Raw genomic sequence first — 19,334 nt, 5'->3', positions numbered from 1 at the left:
TATGCCACGGTCCAGAAGAAACACACATCACTTCTGCATGCATTTCACTATGTCTAGTCACATGGCCCCAGCTAACTGAGAGGGAGCTGGGGAGTGTAAACTTCCTGTGTGTGCAGGAAGGAGAGAAAAGCTGGGCGTGGGTGAGCACTGTGTCTACTACACACAGGAGGCTAGTGCATATGGTCAGAGTGGAATTCATGCAACGGTCAGAGTCTGATATTATGGATATTCAGAATGGGCCTCTGCTTTCTTCTTTGCAGCAATAACATTCTGCCCTGGGATCACCTGCACACAGGGAGACAGCACAGTCCCCTACCTCTAGCTTCTGGCTGTGGGTCAACTTCAACTTCAATTGATATGTGTTGAAACTAATAAGATCTTAATAAATTTTTATTAAATGAATCACCCTTTTCTGATACCTTCCTTGGCTACTGGCTCTGATTTAGAAGGACTATCTACTATTCGGATCTGGGTTTTTTATTCCAGTCTGGCCCATCTCCCCAGTGGTCTGACGTCCTCCCAGCCTTGCATTGGTAGTCCTGGGTCCGGGCCTCACTCTGTGAGACCCAGGGCTAAATGGCACGGGCAGTAAAGGTACAGTGAGACCTTCTCACCACATCAGCACGTGTTTCTCCAGACCTACAAATGCCCTCCTGCTGTACCGGCACAGAAAGCTGATAGAGAGCCTACATGAGCAGAGAGGGCCTCTGTCCCTCCTCCCTGGGGAACTCCTGCTGCTTCTCATGTGGTGTGGTGGCTGAGAGTCCTTCCAGGAGACAGACTGTCTGGGTCCAAGTATTGCCTCTGTCACCAGCAAACAGTGAGACTCTGAGCTACTGACTTGACCTCTGTGTGCTTCAGTTTTCTCATCTGTGGGTCTAATCCTAATACCTACCTCTTAGAGTCGTTGTGGCAATTGAGTTGATGCATGAAAAGCCCTTCAACAGTGCTGGGTGAGTGGAAAGTAATTAAAGAACATTAGCTATTGCCACCCTCCTTCAAGACTCAGTTCAAATGTATTCGAAGCTTCCCTGAGCTTGCTTCTTTTCTGGGTTCCTTCAGCACTCTGCTAATGCCTCTATTATAACATTTATCATGCTATATCATAACCATTAATTTACCTGTTCTTCTCTTCTACTAGCCTGTGATTACTCAAGTGCAATGTACTGCTCACCATTTACCCTAGTTCTTGACATCGAGTGCCAGACGTGCAAACTAGATTAACAGGTGTTTTCTGCATAGGTGGGCAGAGCCAGGGTGGTAGAAATTGCTGGAATCACCAATATCCAGCTCTCTTCTCCTTCCTGAGTATGAAGCAAAGCTACATTCCCGGCTACCTATGCATCTAGATAAAGCATATACGTGAGTTCTGGCCAATGGAATCGGTGGAAATGAGGTGCGCTGCTTTTAGGCCTGGCCATAAACTGCCTGCACCATCTTGCCTGGGCCTTCTCTCTCCCTCCCATTCAGTTGGCTGGGACAGAAAGAGCCCAGATCTCTGAGTCACCAGTTGGAAAAAGAGGGCCTTGGACTTTTAAATTTTGTCAGGCTTCTGAAATCCAAACATGTTCATTATAGCAGCTAGTATAGTTACTTGGCTAATAAAACAAGAATCTGGGCATAATAAAAATTTTTCTGCAGACATTGTGGCACGATATGACACAATCTGCTGACAAATGAGCCCAGAACAGCATATTGGACCAGCCCATGTGAGAATCAGAAATGTACAGAAGCAACTTAAACCCAAGGAAAGATTGGCGATACCTGGGGAGGGTTGAAGGGGGGAGGATCTAGCCTTCCATCCTCTCCTTAGGAGGGAGCCAGCCCCGCTCTGCAGTCTGCTTTGGGTCAAACGTAGATTCCCTGAACTTCTCCTCTCCCTCCTTTCTCTCTGATTTTGAGCAGCCACTGAGTATGAGTGTTCTCCTCCTGGTAAGTTACTTAGAGAAAAACCTGACTTTCCTTTCACTACACAAAGCATCATTCTAAGAAACAATTAGAGTTCTTTTTAGAGTTTTGGTTCCTTCATGGCTACCTATCGTCCTAATAAATGGAACTGCTTGGAACACAAAAGCATTTATTTCCTCTTTTAGCTAATTTAATTTTTACAGCCCTGGTGAAAAAATATTTTATGTTTTTGCTCACCTAATGTGACTTTAAGATAGTTTATTCTTGGATTCAATTTTGTTTTCATTTTCTAGAAAATCAATTTAATTCACAGAAGGTTCATTCCTTTAATGGCTTTCCTTGCACATTGTTAATGCTTAAGCATTTGATCAGTTTCCTCTTAGCAACAGCTTCACAAGGCTCAACAGGAGAAGGTGTTTGATGGGGAAATTCTCTACATTTGGCAAAGCCTCTTTGTTCTGGACTAATTGACATTGAAAATCAGTCTGAATTGGTGAAGTTGGATTGCAGACTATTTTACAAGGAGATTCCTGTGTAATTTCAAGTTGTTCAAACTAAATTTATAAAAGTGTAGGCTGACAAAGGTTTTTAGGTTATCTCCTTCATCTAAATTTCTAGTAATTAGTAAGTATATCTGTGTCTATCTTATGAAATTCTCATGGGATCTTGAAAACTGCCCTTAAGTCCTTTCAACATTCGCCTTGCACCTGCGTTTATCGCATTATGAAGAAGGACTCCTAGCAAAAGTAAATTTCAGGCTAGTCCCTGTCTGTTTGATCATAATTTCAGAATTAGAGGCTTTTGTTTTTAAAGTTGGGTGGAAATTCACGATAGGGAAGAAATTTCTTGACTTCCTAATTGGTCATGTTTTCAATGCTGTAACTAAGGGGTTTTTGATTAGATTGTAGGTATTTTTCATCTGTTTGTTTTTGGAAAGGAAAACTGGCTCTTCTGAAGCTGTCAGTCCTTTCCTGGAAAGCAGAGAGTCAGTGATGGCTGGGATAAGACATGCTTGTCAGTGTCAGACATCGGTCCTTCATGTTTCGGGCACAGCTTTGACACAGCCCAGAGGAAGCGGGTTCTGGAAGACCACGATTTCTCTGATGTGAGCTTTAAAGTTCAAAGAAGGTATCTAACTGGCTGTACAGGAAAGTAGACGGTGGTCAGATAGCATGGAGTATGCCGCTCTTAACCTTTTCTTCTTTGTGTTACAACGTTTACCCTCAGAGAGGTGAAAAACGTCAGCCTCGAGAAACTTTATGATGGGCTCACAGATTATTGATAAGATGGTTTCTGAGTAGAATCACAACATAATTATCCTTTGCACTTGGCCACTTTTAAGAGTGAAAAGTGGTGTTATTAGTAGGTATGCCAAGGAAGCAGGCAAAAATGAGGACCTTTCTAGGCAATCTCAATCAATCAATCTCCTCTCACTCTCTCTCTCTTTCTCACACACTCTCTCTCTCTCTCTCTCTCACACACACACACCCCGTCTAAATGCAGAAGACTCCAGGACCCTAGAGGAGGGCAGAGCTATGAAATAGAATTATCCTGGAGCTCAAATGAGCGTGCAAAAGACTGCTCACTAGACAGGACCCTCCTTACTGGGATCCTTAGTGTACACAACAACATAAAATGACATTGTAGTAAGTCCCTGAGATTTTGGCATTTGTTATAGCAGCTAGCATTATCCTAGCTAATACTGAATACTTTATTTCAACGCGAACAACCACTGCTGAGAATCTACTGTCTTTCCATTGGGGATACAAAGACATATAAGATCTGGTCACTGTCCTCAAGGAGCGTAGAGTCTGGGGGAAGTACAGATGTGTATATTTAATGGTAATTACCATTTATGAATTGAGGCTGGCCCAGTGGAATAATGGTTAAGTTTGCACGTTCCACTTTGGTGGCCCTGGGTTCACTGGTTTGGTTTTGATCCTGGGCATGGACCTACACACTGCTCATCAAGCTATTTTGTGGTGGCGTCCCACGTAGAAGAAATAGAAAGACTTAGAACTAGGATATACAACTAGGTACTGGGGCTTTGGGGAGAAAAAGAAAAGAGGATGATTGGCAACAGATTTTAGCTCAGGGCCAATCTTCCTCATCAAAAAAAATTATTAATAAAGGGAGATGAGTTTAATTTTGAGCATGTTGATTTGAAGGTGTCTGTGGAGTATTCAGAAGGTACTGTCCTGTATGCAGATAAAGTGGACTAAAGCTAGAAAAAGACATCTGGGATCAAAGACCAACTGGCTGAATTCACAATTTGCAGCAGGTCATGACGTCAGCCTCTTCGAAACAATTTGAGGACACTTTGGAAAATAAGAGAACCTACACCCATATTCCTAAAGGTGCCTTTAGAGGCAGCCACACAGGGCCCTCTGAGGGCTCAGTCTGCTGTTGGGATCTGAGCTGTCTGGATCTCTTGGCCGTTGACTTCATATTGAGAAAGCAAAAGAAGCAGGAATTTCCTTATGTCTCTAGATCTTTTCTGTAGTTTATGGGTTACTTTCCTATGCGTTACCTTACCTACTTTGAGCTTGATATTGGCCCCCCAGTGTTGGCAGGAGAGTTCTCATTCCCATTGCACGTCCCCAGGCCTTGCCTACCAGCAACTAGGAAGGAAATCTCCCTAACGGGAATGACCCAACTCTGAAGGTGCTTAGCCCTTCTTTGGCATAACTGTGGGACCTCAGAGCTCTCTTAAGGATCCCTCTGTTCTTTCTGGGGTCCCCTGAGAATGTCGCACTTGGACTCAGCAGCCAGGCCTCACATATTCTGCCACTGGGGCTTCAGTGCGCTAGCAAATCACTCCCTATTATAATATCCAGGCCGACAGGGTTGCTCCCATTCAGAGGGGAGGGACTGATGTGGAAACATCACCCTCCCCGTCCTCATTCTTTCTATCAGCCCCATGGTCCCGAACTCCCCCTTTTCCAGCAAAGAAACACCTACCGGTGCCTGCAAATAGATAACTGGAGGGGCGGGTGTCGCCCACACACTAGGTGTGTTCAAATCTCAGTTTTGAAGCTACTAGTTTACCATTATGAATATATACACGCAGACACACACACACACACACACAAACACACACACAAACACACAAACATGTCCCCACTCTGGGACTCAGAGAAATGAACTAACCTGTTCCAGGCCATCCCATATTTCATAAACTGGGTTGTAGAACCCAGGACTTTTGACTCTGAGTCTAATGTTCTTCCTTCTTCCTGATCATGATCTAAAGTAAAAAAAAAAAAAAAATCTATAAAAAAGTTGGTCAAATAGGCAGAACCATCTGCTTGAAGCTTGAATCAGTGCCACGGTGGAAATTCTGCTTTCTGCCTCATTCTGCAGGGCTTAGGGAGGCTGCCATGCCCAGCACTGGGAACCATCAGGAGAGTTGGGTGAATAACGGGGGCTTTGTCATGGGAGCTCCCTGAAGTCTTCCCCCAGTGTGAGTGGTGTCAGTGTTTTCATTATTTTTGCCTGTGGTTTGTAACTTGTCATAAGAATTAGTTCCGGCTTAATTGAGGGCCTCATGTTGGGGTAAGAGGAGGAAGTGTTGTGGGCTCTCCAAATGCCTTTTATAAGATCCCGACACTCTAGGTCTTGGCAGATACAGCTGCGAACAGCAGCACGTGGGAAGGGACGAGCCACCAAATGCTCCGAGTCCAGCTCCCTCTTGGCCCCTAAAGCGGAGCTTGCTTAAAAGTTCTTTGGGGAGTAGGAATAGGGTGTTTTCCCTTTTCTTTCTTTCTTTTAAAAATCTCTTTATTTGGGGGTTGTACTACCTGAAAGCAAGAGGGCCCGTGAGCAGAATGTGATGTACTTCTTCACCAACTCTCTGGGAAAAGGCAGCCAGTCCTCAAGTTGATTCTCAGCTCTTCTCTGGACCTTTACAAAAGTTTCTCCGCCCCCCCCACCCCCCAGTTTTATTGAAAAATAATTGACTTATACCACTGCATAAGTTTAAGGCATACAGCATGATGGTTTGATTTACGTATATAGTGAAATGTAAAAAGTTTCTTTTGTCAGATTGTACCAAACTTGTGACGGTTCTCTCTTCTCTGTGCTAACTGGAGGTACTAATTCATACTCAAGTGTTGTTGGGTCAAAGCGTGATCAAGTTCCTTGAAAATATTCTCACATTTTTCCAGGGACTTTCATTATCTCAACGCAAAGCCTTTCCTGACCAAGCCACGGAATCCTCCCTTTCCTTTGATTCCCTGGGTAAGTTCTCGAACTTTAATGAGCAGAGAACTAGTAACCAGGAGATTTACTACCTGGACAGCTAGTAAATGTGCACATTCCTAGGCCACCCCGGAGATGCCGACCCACATGTGGGTGAAGGAGTTTGCAATGTCATGGTACCACATGAGAACCAGTGAACGCCTCAGCTCTTTCTCAATACCTTCCCACCAAGACTGAGTCTCGCTGTTGAGTTCAACAAACTACCTTGAATACTAGCTGTTTGGAAGCTCCTAGGCTTGAGGCCAGAAGCCATAGCCCTCCCTGAGGCTACTCTCTAGTGGAAGAATCACACACACACTAACAGTTACCAACAGAAGGCAGGGAGGGAAGTGGTTAATAAGGGCCAAGGTCACGGGAAACCCCAGGCAGTGCTGTTCAGAGCATAGTTCCTGGACCAGCAGCCTCAGCATTGCCTGGGAGCTGGTTAGAAATCCTCAGGTCCCACTCCAGAGCATTCTGCCCCTTCCCAGTTAACCTGTGAGCACCCTCCCTCCTTTACTCACACCTCAAGCTCTGCCTTCTTCTGTCCTGGGCACTGATAGCTCACAGCTTAGTGGTGGTGGTATAGAGAAGAGCTAGAAAATAAAATTTACCCATAATTCCACCATCCAGGTATAACCACTTTTACTGCTTGGTGTATATCTTTTCAGACTTATTTCCATGCAATGTAGACATACAGAATGAAAAAATGTATAGACAAAAATCTATTATACTGTAATACTAACTTTTAAATTTCTTTTTTCTCCATTTAACGATAATGATGGATTATCTTTCCATGTACATAAAAATACTTTTATGGGCGGGCCGGCCCAGTGGCACAGTGGTTAAGTTCACATGTTCCGCTTTGGTGGCCTGGGGTTCACTGGTTCGGATCCCAGATGTGGACATGGCACCGCTTGGGAAGCCATGCTGTGGTAGGCGTCCCACATATAAAGTAGAGGAAGATGGGCACAGATGTTAGCTCAGGGCCAGTGTTCCTCAGCAAAAAGAGGAGATTGGCAGCAGATGTTAGCTCAGGGGTGATCTTCCTCAAAAAAAAAAAAAATACCTTTACCACATTAATTTTAATAACAATATAGCATTTCTTTGCAGGGATATACTATAAATCATTTAACTGTTCCCTGTAGCACAAGCCTTTCCAGATTTTTAGAATCGCTACACAACTTTGAGAAGAATATCCTTGTGCGTACATCTTTGTGCGTATCTGAGATAATTTCATTAAAATTAATTAAGTAGGTTCCTTTTGTAATGTGTTCTTTGGATGTAATTGAAAGTATAGGAGATGAAGACTTCCCATTTAATAAGAACTATTAATCATGCCGCCAGTGGTCCATTTTATGATCAAAAGTACATGATGATAGGTCAAATTGTGCTGAAGTGTTTTTATTTTGCATGATTAATGGACTTAAGGCCTTTGGTAAAGGACTCTGTCAATTGTCATGGGACAAATAACACGCCAACAAACGTAAGCAATATGATAGGGCTCTTCATATGTATTTCTCAGATTGCTGCTTGCTCAAACACATCCTGAATCTTTTGAAACTAATATGAGTTTCTAAAATAAGTGGAAGATTGGCTTATACAACTTTGATTTTAATATAAGTCTATTCAAAGTATCGGCAGATTAATTAAGAAGTCAGCTGGTGGTGATGCTAACAAGGCTGGCAGGTTTTCAATTGAGATTGACACTATTCAAGACAGAGGCATAACTGATGTTTATTCAAGAATCCTAAGACATGTCACAGATTCTGCGGAGAACATCTGATATCTATAGAGAGCTCGAAGTAAAGTCCTGGGAAAAATATGTTCCAGACGGTTACAGATGTTCTCGTATCAAATCATATTTCTATGAGAAGTTATGTAGCATGTTCGACTGATGGCACAGCCAATGTGAAGGGACAACTTAAGGTTTCCTTCCTGTTAAAAAATAATTGATTCTACCAACTTTATGGATGGTGTTAGTTACATATTTTGAGTCTTACAATGGTGGATTTAGAAGGTGTCTGAACCTCCAGTTAATCCAGCAAAAAATTCAGTTACTTGAGTCCACTTAGAACAATTTGCATGCTGCAAAGCATGTAGAAACTCCCAGAATATTAACTGAATGTTTTACCAAATTAAGTATGTTTTATAGGTCCTCAGGTATCACACCGATTCATTTCAGATGTTGGCTCTGTGGTATTAGACATGGTAGAGGACTAAATAGAGAGCTTTAAGAAGTGTTGAAAGGGCTTTGTCATTCCCTTGTGGGAACTAATGGAAATGCAGGAGAACATATTCCCACACTGAAGATTCTGTTGTAAACACCAGACCAATGACAAGGACGCCCAAAGAATCATCACGGAGGCTTGAAGCCCTACACACAGCTTAGTTGTTTCTAAACATTTAAAAAATTTGTCTGTATAAAAATTTGGCTTTGAAACACCACAGTTCAGAATATGTTTTTTGAAATCATCAAAAGCTGATAGAACCAAGAAGATGGAAGGAGTTTAGACATTTTGTGAGTAAAATGGGCTCTCAAAGAGAAATATGACATACTGATATTATTCTAGAAGATTCTTTACCTTAACTGTGTTTGTATGTGATTTGAGGGTGGATTGGGAAAATAGGTTGCCATTCAATAACATTTTCGTGGAACTGACATGATCTTAGTGTGTTTCCCGCCTGCCTTATGTTTTGCTGTAGCACATCAAATATCAAAAGTATTTCTAATCTGCCGAAATAATTTCTGCTGAGATCTAAAACAGCCACTTTGCAAAGCAGGGCTTAATTCGGTATTGAGGAGTTTAAAGAGTTGTCAAAGTTTGGTGTGGCCTGGGCTGTAATAAATTGGTGTGCTTACCCCATCCCTATGCTGGTGAATGAATAGTGGCTTAAGGAGTCAGGTAAAGGGAGACAGGGAGGTGGCCTCAGGTGCTAAAATTGGGCTTGGGGATAGGGTGATTAGCCATCCACGTTCTTCTGGGATCATGGGGTTTCCTAGAGTGGAAGACTTTCAACACTAAAACCAGGTCAAGCTGTCAGTAATCTCCCTGGGGGTCACCAAGACTGACCTTGTGGGAATGGACTCGCCTCTCTGCCTTATCTTTTATAAACTTTTCCCCTTCAAGGCTACCCTGAGAACAGTTTAAGCAAGATTTCACCTGGATATCAACATGGGGGACAGGTACACACGTGCCTGCACACAAAAATATGCTGGAATTTCTTCCTCTCCTCCCCTACTCTAACACACACACAGACTACAATTGTGTTTGTCTCAGGCTCTGCCTTTAGCTTGCTAGCAACAACAGAGAAACAGGGCTATGCAAATAAGGAATTTTACCATAAGGGGTTAATCTGTACAAAGCACTCCACTGGGTGCTGAGGACATCTGGGATGATGTGATACAGAGATGAGGGGGACCAGGTCCCTCAAGGAGTTTGTCCTGTATTGAGAAAAATAAAACACAGCAGCAAACAGTTCCACCAGTAAAAAGATGTAATAAATGTCTTAAGAAAGATACCAACAAAGTTCTATAGGAGTTCAGAGGTGCTGAATTGTTTGTTTCTTTAGTTCACAGGCAGATGGTCTTTGCATTGAGTCTTAAAGGAAGAGTGGGGTGGCGACAGGCAAAGAAGTGGGGAGGCCAGCTCATGGGACATGCAAGTCACTTCCCTTCTGAGTGGGAGACAGAACAGTAAATGTTAGGGCCATGGGGGTTCAGAGAAAGGGATGATAAGTCTGATCTGTGGCAAGGAAGGGGGGAAGGTGTAATGGGGGCCCTTAAAGGAGGACTAGGTGTTTAATGAGCAGAGGTGAGCAGGAGGACATCCAGGTAGAGTCTTGGGGCCTACGCCAAAGGCTGGAGGCAGGAATGTGCACTGACATGTTTTCTGGCACTTCAAGACACCTGGGGCATGGTGTGTGTGTGTCTAGCAGTGTGGGGAAGAACTGGGCTAAGAGGATGGCCCAGATGACTGAGTTCTAGAAAGCCAGGCTTGTGGGGGTGGCGTGGGGTGGGAGCTTGGCTTGAAAAGATGAGGTCACTAGGAAATTATAGAGCCTTTTTTGGGGTGGTTGGGGTGACATGTTAAAAGTACTAGTTTAGAAAGTTTCTTCTATTAGTTGTGTACAAGATAGCTCAGATGGGAAAGAGAAAAGGAGACGCTCTTTGAGGGCCCTTTCAACAACAATCCCCGCATGAGTAAGTAAGCATGGACTGGGCGTGGGTCAGCAGGGATGGATAGGCAGGAGGAAATCTGCTAGAGATTTTGAAGGTGGATTTGGTGAAATTTTTGTAAAGGGGATGAAAGAAGAGTCAATTTACTTATCTTTTAAAGTAAAGGTTTTTCACGATGCTCTGTAACATTCCTTTCTGTTCTGAGAATTCATGACTTCCAGGTTTCTAGACTTAGCAACTAGAAAAATGCCAATATCTTCCTTCCTATTTTCCATCATTCAAAACCTTTTATCTAGTAACAGATATTGTACGGAGTAAGGATATAGCTCTGTCTCTGGAATACTCTTTAGTTTAGTAGGAGAGATGTGCATTTAAACAAATCATTACAATTTGATGTGACAGATGCTATTGCAGAGGTATAGTCAAAGAACTATGGGAAAACCAAGGAAGCATGATCAACCCAGCCTAGAAAAGTGGAGACAAGTTGACATCTGAGCTAGGTCATGAAGGATGATCAGGAGTTTGCCAGGCTAAATAGATAGGGTGGGAAGAAAAAACACAATGTAAGAAGCATGAATGAAATGGATGTGCAGGACATACCAGGGACTTGTATGGTTGGAACTTAGAGTTGATTGGAGAAAAGGGAGAGAAGAGAAGAAAGAATTGGGAGATTTAGCAACAAAGTTAGGTTGTGGTCAAATAAAGACCTTATTCCATGAAAGGAATTTGGACTTGATCTTGTTGCTAATTATGAGTTATTAGAGATCTTCAAGGGAGATAGTGAATGATCTGTTTTAGGAGATAACTCTGGTGACCCTGAAAGAGTGGTCTGCAATGGGGAGAGGCTGAAGATAGGGAGGCCAGTAGAAGGCCATTATGGTCAGGCAAGAGATGATGGATAAATGGGTTACTTGCGAAGTATTGGGGGAAGGTTGAGTCTAACTCTGAAACTGTTAAATTTTAAGAGGTGGCAGGGCACTCATTTATGGATTCATTTTTTTCTTTGCTTGCATTCAAATCTTTACTAACTTCGCCAGGCATTGAAGTAGGCACTGAGGATAAGAAGATTGATAGAACACTTCTGTTATCTTCTTTAGCTTGTTGGCAATGGTTCTCACCATTTTTGCTGTCCCAACACTCGTAAGGGGTGTGATATACACTTATGGGAGTGGGAATGGCAGAGTATGAGCAGGGTATGAGAAAAAGGGGTAGAGGTATGAAGAAGACAGTATGCCCTCAATGGAGAAATAGCAGAAGGTGGAGGGTTGGAGGGAGATGTGTAGATATCCCTTCTTTCCCAGGTGATTCTTGTAAGTCTCTTTCATTTAGGAGAATTTCAGATTCAAGTAATAGAATACACTACTCAAAATGGCTTAAACAATAATAGTGCTTATTATGATGTATAACAAGAAATCCAGGACTGGCCAACTCAGTGGCTCAGTAATATCACTGAGAATCTAGAGTTCTTATGCCTTTCTACTCTGCAATCCTTAGCACGTTCCTCTCAGGCTATTTCCTCTCCTGGTCACAAGATGGCTGGTGCACTTCCAGGAATCACATGCAGAGGTGACTATGTCTGGTGGAAGATAACTCTTTCTTCCTTGTGCATCTTTTTTTGAAGGGTAAAGAATCCTATTCCAGAAACACTCAGCAGACTTTTCATGTCTCAGTGGCCAGAACTGAGTTGGAGGTCTACGCCTGAACCAATCACTGGCAAAGGAAATGGGGAGGCAGGAAACATTGGAAACAAAGTTGTGGCTGTTAGCACAGGATAAAGTGAAATGGCTTTTGAGTAGGCAAACATTCCTTTTGCTTAAAATTTCTGGCTTTCGGAAAGAATCTCTTAGCTTGTGGAAATACACTGGCAGGTGCAGTTTGGAATCCTCCCTCTGGCCTGCTAGTGCAGGGGATGCCCTGCTCACTAGAGTACCCCAGGCAATCGAGCACAGCCAGGGACCTGCCCCACACCAGTACACTGAGGCAGTTGCACACACATGGGCCACACAGCCAGCTGACACACTGGTTAGGGGGAGCCTGCCCCACCCTCTAGCCCCACCCACCAGCGCCCCCTCCCACTAGCGCCTCCACCCGTTAGTGTGCCTGAGGAAGTTGTGCACTGCCTGCCCCACCCACGAATGAACTAGCAACAGCTGCATCAGGAGCCAGCCCAGTTTACCTGTGTGCCTGCAGCAATAGCAGCCCTGCCCCAACAAAAGGGCATACACAACCCACACAGCAGACACCCCTGGAGCATTTGGCATGGGTGATGAGAGGGCAGCACTCTGCTGAGCCCCATAAGAAATCTCCTAATAAGACCACATTTCCAAGATCAGGAGATGTAGCTGATCTACCTAATACATAGAAATAAACACAGAGAAAGGGCCAAATGAGGAGACGAAGGAATATGTTCTACATAAACAAACAGGACAAATCCTCAGAAAAAGAGCAAAATGAAACAGACATAAACAATCTACCTGATAAAGAGTACAAACTAATGGTCATAAGGATGCTCACTGAACTCAGGAAAAGAATAGATGAACACAGTGAGAACTTCAACAAAGAATTAGAAAATATAAAAAAAGAACCAATCAGAGCTGAAGAATATGATAATTAAAATGAAAAATTCATTAGAAGGAATCAACAGCAGAATAGATGACATAGAAGAATGGATCAGCTATCTGGATACAGTTGAGGAAATCACTCAAGCTGAACAGAAAAAAAGAAGAATTAATAAGAATGATGACAATTTAAGGGACTTCTGGGACAATATCAAGTGTAATAACATTCACATTATCGCTGTCCCAGAAGAAGATGAGAGAGACAAAGGAGCAGAGAACTTACCTGAAGAAATATTAGCTGAAAACTTCCCTAAACTGAGGAAGGAAACAGATATCCAGGTACAGGAAGCACAGAGAGAACCAAACAAGATGAATCAAAAGAGACCCACATCAAGACACATTATAATTAAAATGTCAAGAATTAAAGCTAAAGAGAGAATCTTAAAAGCTGTAAGAGAAAAGCAACAAGTTACATACAAGGGAAACCCCATAATGCTATCAGCTGACTTTTCAGCAGAAATCTTAAAGGCTAGAAGGGAGTGGCACAATATATTTAAGTGCTGAAAGGAAAAAACCTACAACCAAGAATACTCTACCTGGCAAGGTCATCATTCAGAATGGAAGGTGAGAGAAAGAGTCTTCCAAACGAGCAAAAACTAAAGGAGTTCATCACCAGTAAACTGGACTTACAAGAAATGTTAAAGGGACTTATTTAAGTGGAAAAGAAAAGGCACAAATAGAAATAAGGAAATTATCAAGGAAGAAATATTACTGGTAAAGGCAAATATATAGTAGAGGTAGTGGATCAGCCACCTGTAAAGCTAGTGTGAAGGTCAAAAGACAAAAGTACTAAAATTATCTATATCTACAATAAGACAGTAAGGGATACAGAAAATTGAGAGAGGTAAAATATGTCAAAATCATAAAACATCTTGGGGGGAAGTAAAAGTTTAGAGCTTTTAGTATGAGATCGAACCTAAGAGACCATCAACCTAATACAGATTGCTATATACTTAGGTTATTATATATGAACCTCATGGTAGCCACAAAACAAAAATCTGTAGTAAGTACACAAAAAATAAAGAGAAATGAACCCGCACATAATACTAAAGAAAGTCATCAAATCACAAGGGAAGAGAGCAAGAGAAGAAGAAATGAACAAAGAACTACAAAAACATCCATAAAAAAGTAACAAAATAGCAATAAGTACATACCTATCAATAATTACTTTAAATGTGAATGGACTAAATGCTCCAATCAAAAGACATAGGGTGATGGAATGCATTAAAAAAAAACAAGACACTCATATATATATGCTGCATACAAGATTCACACTTCAGACTTAAAGACAGTCACAGACTGAAAGTGGGGGGATGGAAAAAGATATTCCATGCAAATGGAAGTGAAAAGAAAGCTAGAGTAGCAATACTTATCTTAGACAAAATAGACTTTAAAACAAAAACTATAACAAGAGACAAAGAAGGGCATTACATAATGATAAAGGGAATAATCCAACAAGAAGATATAACATTTGTAAATATCTATGCACCCAACCTAGGAGCACCAAAATACATAAAACACATACTAACAGACATAAAAGGAGGAATTGACAGTAATGCAATAGTAGTAGGGGAATTTAACATCCCACTTGCATCAGTGCACAGATTGTCCAGACAGAAGATCAATAAGGAAACCTTGGCCTTAATTGACACATTAGACCAGATGGATTTAATAGATATATACAAAACATTCCATCCCAAAACTGCAGAATACACATTCTTTTCAAATGCACATGACACATTTTCCAGGATAGATCAGATATTAGGCCACAAAACCAGTCTCGATAAATTTAGGAAGATTGAAATAGTATCAAGCATCTTTTCTGACCACAACAGTATGAAACTAGAAATCAATTACAAGAAGAAAACTGGAAAAGTCACAACTATGTGGAGAGTAAATGAAATGCTGCCTAACAACTATTGGGTCAATGAAGAAATCAAAGGAGAAATAAAAAAATACCTAGAGACAAATGAAAACACAGCATACCAAAATCTATGGGATACAGCAAAAGTGATACTAAGAGGGAAGTTTATAGCATTAGAGGCCTACCTGAAGAAACAAGAAAAATTTCAAATAAACAATCTGACATTATGCCTAAAGGAATTAGAAAAAGAAGAACAAATGAACCCCCAAATCAGTATAAGGAAGGAAATAAAAAAAATCAGAGTGGAAATAAAAGAAATGAAGACTAAAAAGACAATAGAAAAGGTCAATGAAACTAAGAGCTGGATCTTCGAAATGATGAACAAAATTGACAAACCCTTAGCTAGACTCAGTAAGGAAAAAAGAGAGAAGGCTCAAATAAATAAAATCAGAAATGAAAGAGGGTAAATTACAAGATACCACAGAAATACAAAAGATTATAAGAGAATACTATGAAAAGCTATATGCCAACAAATTGGATAACCTAGGAGAAATGGACAAATTCTTAGACTCATATAACCTCTCAAAACTGAATCAAGAAGAATTAGAGAATCTGAATAGACTAATCACTAGTAAAGGGATTGAAGCAGTAATCAAAAACCTCCCCAAAAATAAAATTCCAGGACCAGATGGCTCCTCTGGTGAATTCTACCAAATATTCAAAGAAGATTTAATACCCATCCTTCTCAAACTCTTTAAAAAATTGAAGGTGATTGGATTCTTCCTAACTCATTTTACAAGGCTAACGTTACCCTGATACCAAAATCAGACAAGGACAACACACAAAAAAGAAAATTATAGGTCAATATTGCTGATGAACATAGATGCAAAAATCCTCAACAAAATATTAGGAAATTGAATAGAACAATATATTAGAAGGATCATATACCATGATCAAGTAGAATTTATTCCAGGGATGCAAGCATGGTTCAACATCCACAAATCAATCAAAGTAATACACCACGTTACTAAAATGAAGAACAAACGACACATGATCATCTCAATAGATGCAGAGAAAGCATTTGACAAGATTCAGCCCTCACTTATGATAAAAACTCTGAAAAAAATAGGTATGGAAGGAAAGTACCTCAACATAATGAAGACCATATATGACAACCTCACTGTTAACATCATACTCAACAGTGAAAAACTGAAAGCTATTCCTTTAAGAATAGGAACAAGACAAGAATGCCCACTTTTGCCACTCTTATTCAACATAGTATTGGAGGTCGTAGCCAGAGCAATTAGGCAAGAAAAATAAATAAAAGGGATTCAAATTAGAAAAGAAGTAAAACTGTCACTGTTTGCAGATGACATGATTCTGTATATAGAAAACCCTAAAGAATCCACCAAAAAACTATGATAAATAATAAAAGAATAGAACAAAGCTATAGGGTACAAAATTAACTAGAAAAATCAGTTGCATTTCTATACACTAACAGCAAAATAGCAGAAAGAGAAATCAAGAATATAATCCCATTTACAGTCACAACAAAAGGAATAAAATACCTAGGAATAAACTTAACCAAGGAGGTGAAAGAAGTTGAAGAGGACATAAAGAAATGGAAAGATATTCTGTGCTCATGGATTGAGTGAATAAACATTGTTAAAATGTCCATATTACCTAAAGCAATCTACAGATTCAATGCAATCCCCATCAGAAGCCCAATGATGTTTTCAATGAACATAGAACAAAGAATCCTAAAATTTATATGAAACAACAAAAGACCCCAAGTAGCCTAAGCAATCCTAGAGAAAAGAACAAAGCTGGAGGTATCACACTCCCTGAGTTCAAAATATGCTATAAAGCTATAGTTATCAAAACAGCATGAGACCAGCAGAAAAACAAACACACAGACCGATGGACCAGCATCAAGAGCCCAGAAATAAACCCACATGTCTGTGGACAGTTAATTTTCCACAAGGGAGCCAAGAACATATGATGGAGAAAGGAAAGTCCCTTTAATAAACACTGTTGGGAAAACTGGGCAACCACATGCAAAAAAATGAAAGTAGACCGTTATCTTACCCCATACACAAAAATTAACTGAAAATGAATTAAAGATTTGAATGTGAGACCTGAAACCATAGAACTCCTAGAAGAAAACATAGTCAGTACGCTCTTTAATGTCACTCAGCAGTATCTTTTTGAATACTATGTCTCCTCAGAGAAGGGAGACAAAAGAAAAAATAAACAAATGAGACTACATCAAACTAAAAAGCTTCTACATTGCAAAGGAAACCATCAACAAAACGAAAAGACAAATCACCAACTGGAAGGAAATATTCGCAAATCATATGCCTGAGAGGGGTTAATTTCCAAAACGTATGAAGAACTCATACAACTCAACAACAAAAACCAAACATTCCAATTAAAAAATGGGCAAAGGATCTGAATCAATGTTTTTCCAAAGAAGATATACGGATGGCCAACAGACACATGAAAAGATGTTCAACATCACTAATTAGTAGAGAAATGCAAATTAAAACTACAATGAGATATCACCTCACATTTGGCAGAATGGCTATTATCAAAAAGACCAGAAATAACAGGTGTTGGAGAGGATGTGGAGAAAAGGGAACCCTTGTACATTGCTGGTGTGAATGTAAGCTACTGTAGCCACTATGGAAAACAGTATGGAAATTTCTCAAAAAATTGAAGATAGAACTACCATATGATCCAAGTATTCCACTTCTGGGTATTTATCCAAAGAACACAAAAATACTAATTCCAAAAGATATATACACCCATATGTTCATTGCAGCATTATTCCCACTAGCAAAGACTTGGAAATGACCTAAGTGCCCATCAGTGAACGAATGGATAAAGGAGATGCGATATGTATACATATACCAAAAACCTTGCCATTTGCAACAACATGGTTAGACCTTGAGGATATTATGCTAAGTGAAGTAAGTCAGATGGAGAAAGCTAAATACTGTATGATTTCACGCCTCTGTGGAAGATAAAATAACAACAAACATACACATAAATACAGAGACTAGATTGGTGGTTATAATGGGGGAAGTGGGATAGGAGGAGGGTGGAAGGGCTAAAGAGGCACATTTGTACGGTGAGTGACGGCAACTAGACGGGTGGTGAACATGATGTAGTCTCTACAGAAGTTGAAATATAATGATGTCCGCTTGAAGTTTACATAATGCTGTAAACCAGTATTACCTCAATTACCACCCCCCTAACTCAAATGCTTAAAACAAATAAACAGACTAAAAAAAACCAAAAACAAAAAAAAAAAATCAAAGCCTTTGAGACGGTACAAAAACCCTGAAGAATGCTGTCCAGGTTGTTTATAGCCACAGGTTAGCTAGTTGCAAGCACATGTCCTGATTAGAATCGTTGAGAATGTTCCATCCATCACAGTGATTCTCACGAGATGATTCTCATGGCAGAACCTGGAAACTTATGATGGTATTTGACATTTTTGTGTGCTGTGCTTGAATAAAGTCTTTCCCTTTGAATCTACAAGTCAGATTGAGGGACAGAGGGAGAACAAATGATGAAGTTTTAGCCTACCTGGAATATGATGAAATAATAGAAGGCATCCACACAAGGAGCAGGAAAGTTTGCAGCCAGTGAGCACTTGCATTTAATTAACTCAATTTTTTTTTTCAGCCACAAAAATACAAAGTACTCTTGTAGGCATTGTGAGCTTTCTGGAGGAAGTAGGAAACTCAGAAACCAAGGAGGAGAGGGGGCCAATGAAATACACATCAAGACAAAAGTGGCAGAAACATAAATGCGTAAATGGGAATAAAGAAAATCCAATTCTATCACATCATGGCTAGTGTGGGGGTTTCATAAGGGTGGTAGCTAGGGGATTGAAGAGAGTCGGCTTCCTATAGGAACTGAGGCAAGTGTGGAAGTCTCCTCAGAGAGGAGAACCTGGAGCCTGTGTGAGGGAAGAGAGGGAACTCTTGGGATGGAGCCTGGAGTTGGGGTGCTCCTGAGGCTAACGTCAGAGAGTGAAGAAGCATCCCTCTCATCCATAGATAGAAGCAAATTTCTGAATTATATTTCTGAAAATATACTTCTGAGGAAGAGGGTTTTTTTTTTCAGAATACATGACATTGAAAATCTCTATTTCACTTCTCTCTTATGTTTATAGTCCATTCTTGTTGTTTGCGGTAATCATATTCTGTAAAGTCACCAGGAACACTGAGTTAGCAAATACTGAACCACGGCTCTTAAGTGGAATACACGGTTAGGTTCCTGTGAGCCTCTGTCACAGTTGATTAATACGTAACCTTGTTTTGTGTGTGTTTCTGTTTAAAGACAGCTTGTTTAATATATGTTGTTGATTCATTAGCATTGAATTCATGGCCAACAGCGCCATGACTCAGGCCTGCATGAAACTTATCTAACATAAGTATTTTCTCCATAAGGCACATCACAGCTTTCCTGTGCTCAGAAACACTAGACAGCACTTCAGCACTATGCTTGGGGGCCA

This window comes from Equus caballus, chromosome 15 (assembly GCF_041296265.1).
Source record: "Equus caballus isolate H_3958 breed thoroughbred chromosome 15, TB-T2T, whole genome shotgun sequence".
Lineage (NCBI taxonomy): Eukaryota > Metazoa > Chordata > Mammalia > Perissodactyla > Equidae > Equus > Equus caballus.
Note: the sequence above shows the minus strand (reverse complement) of the source record.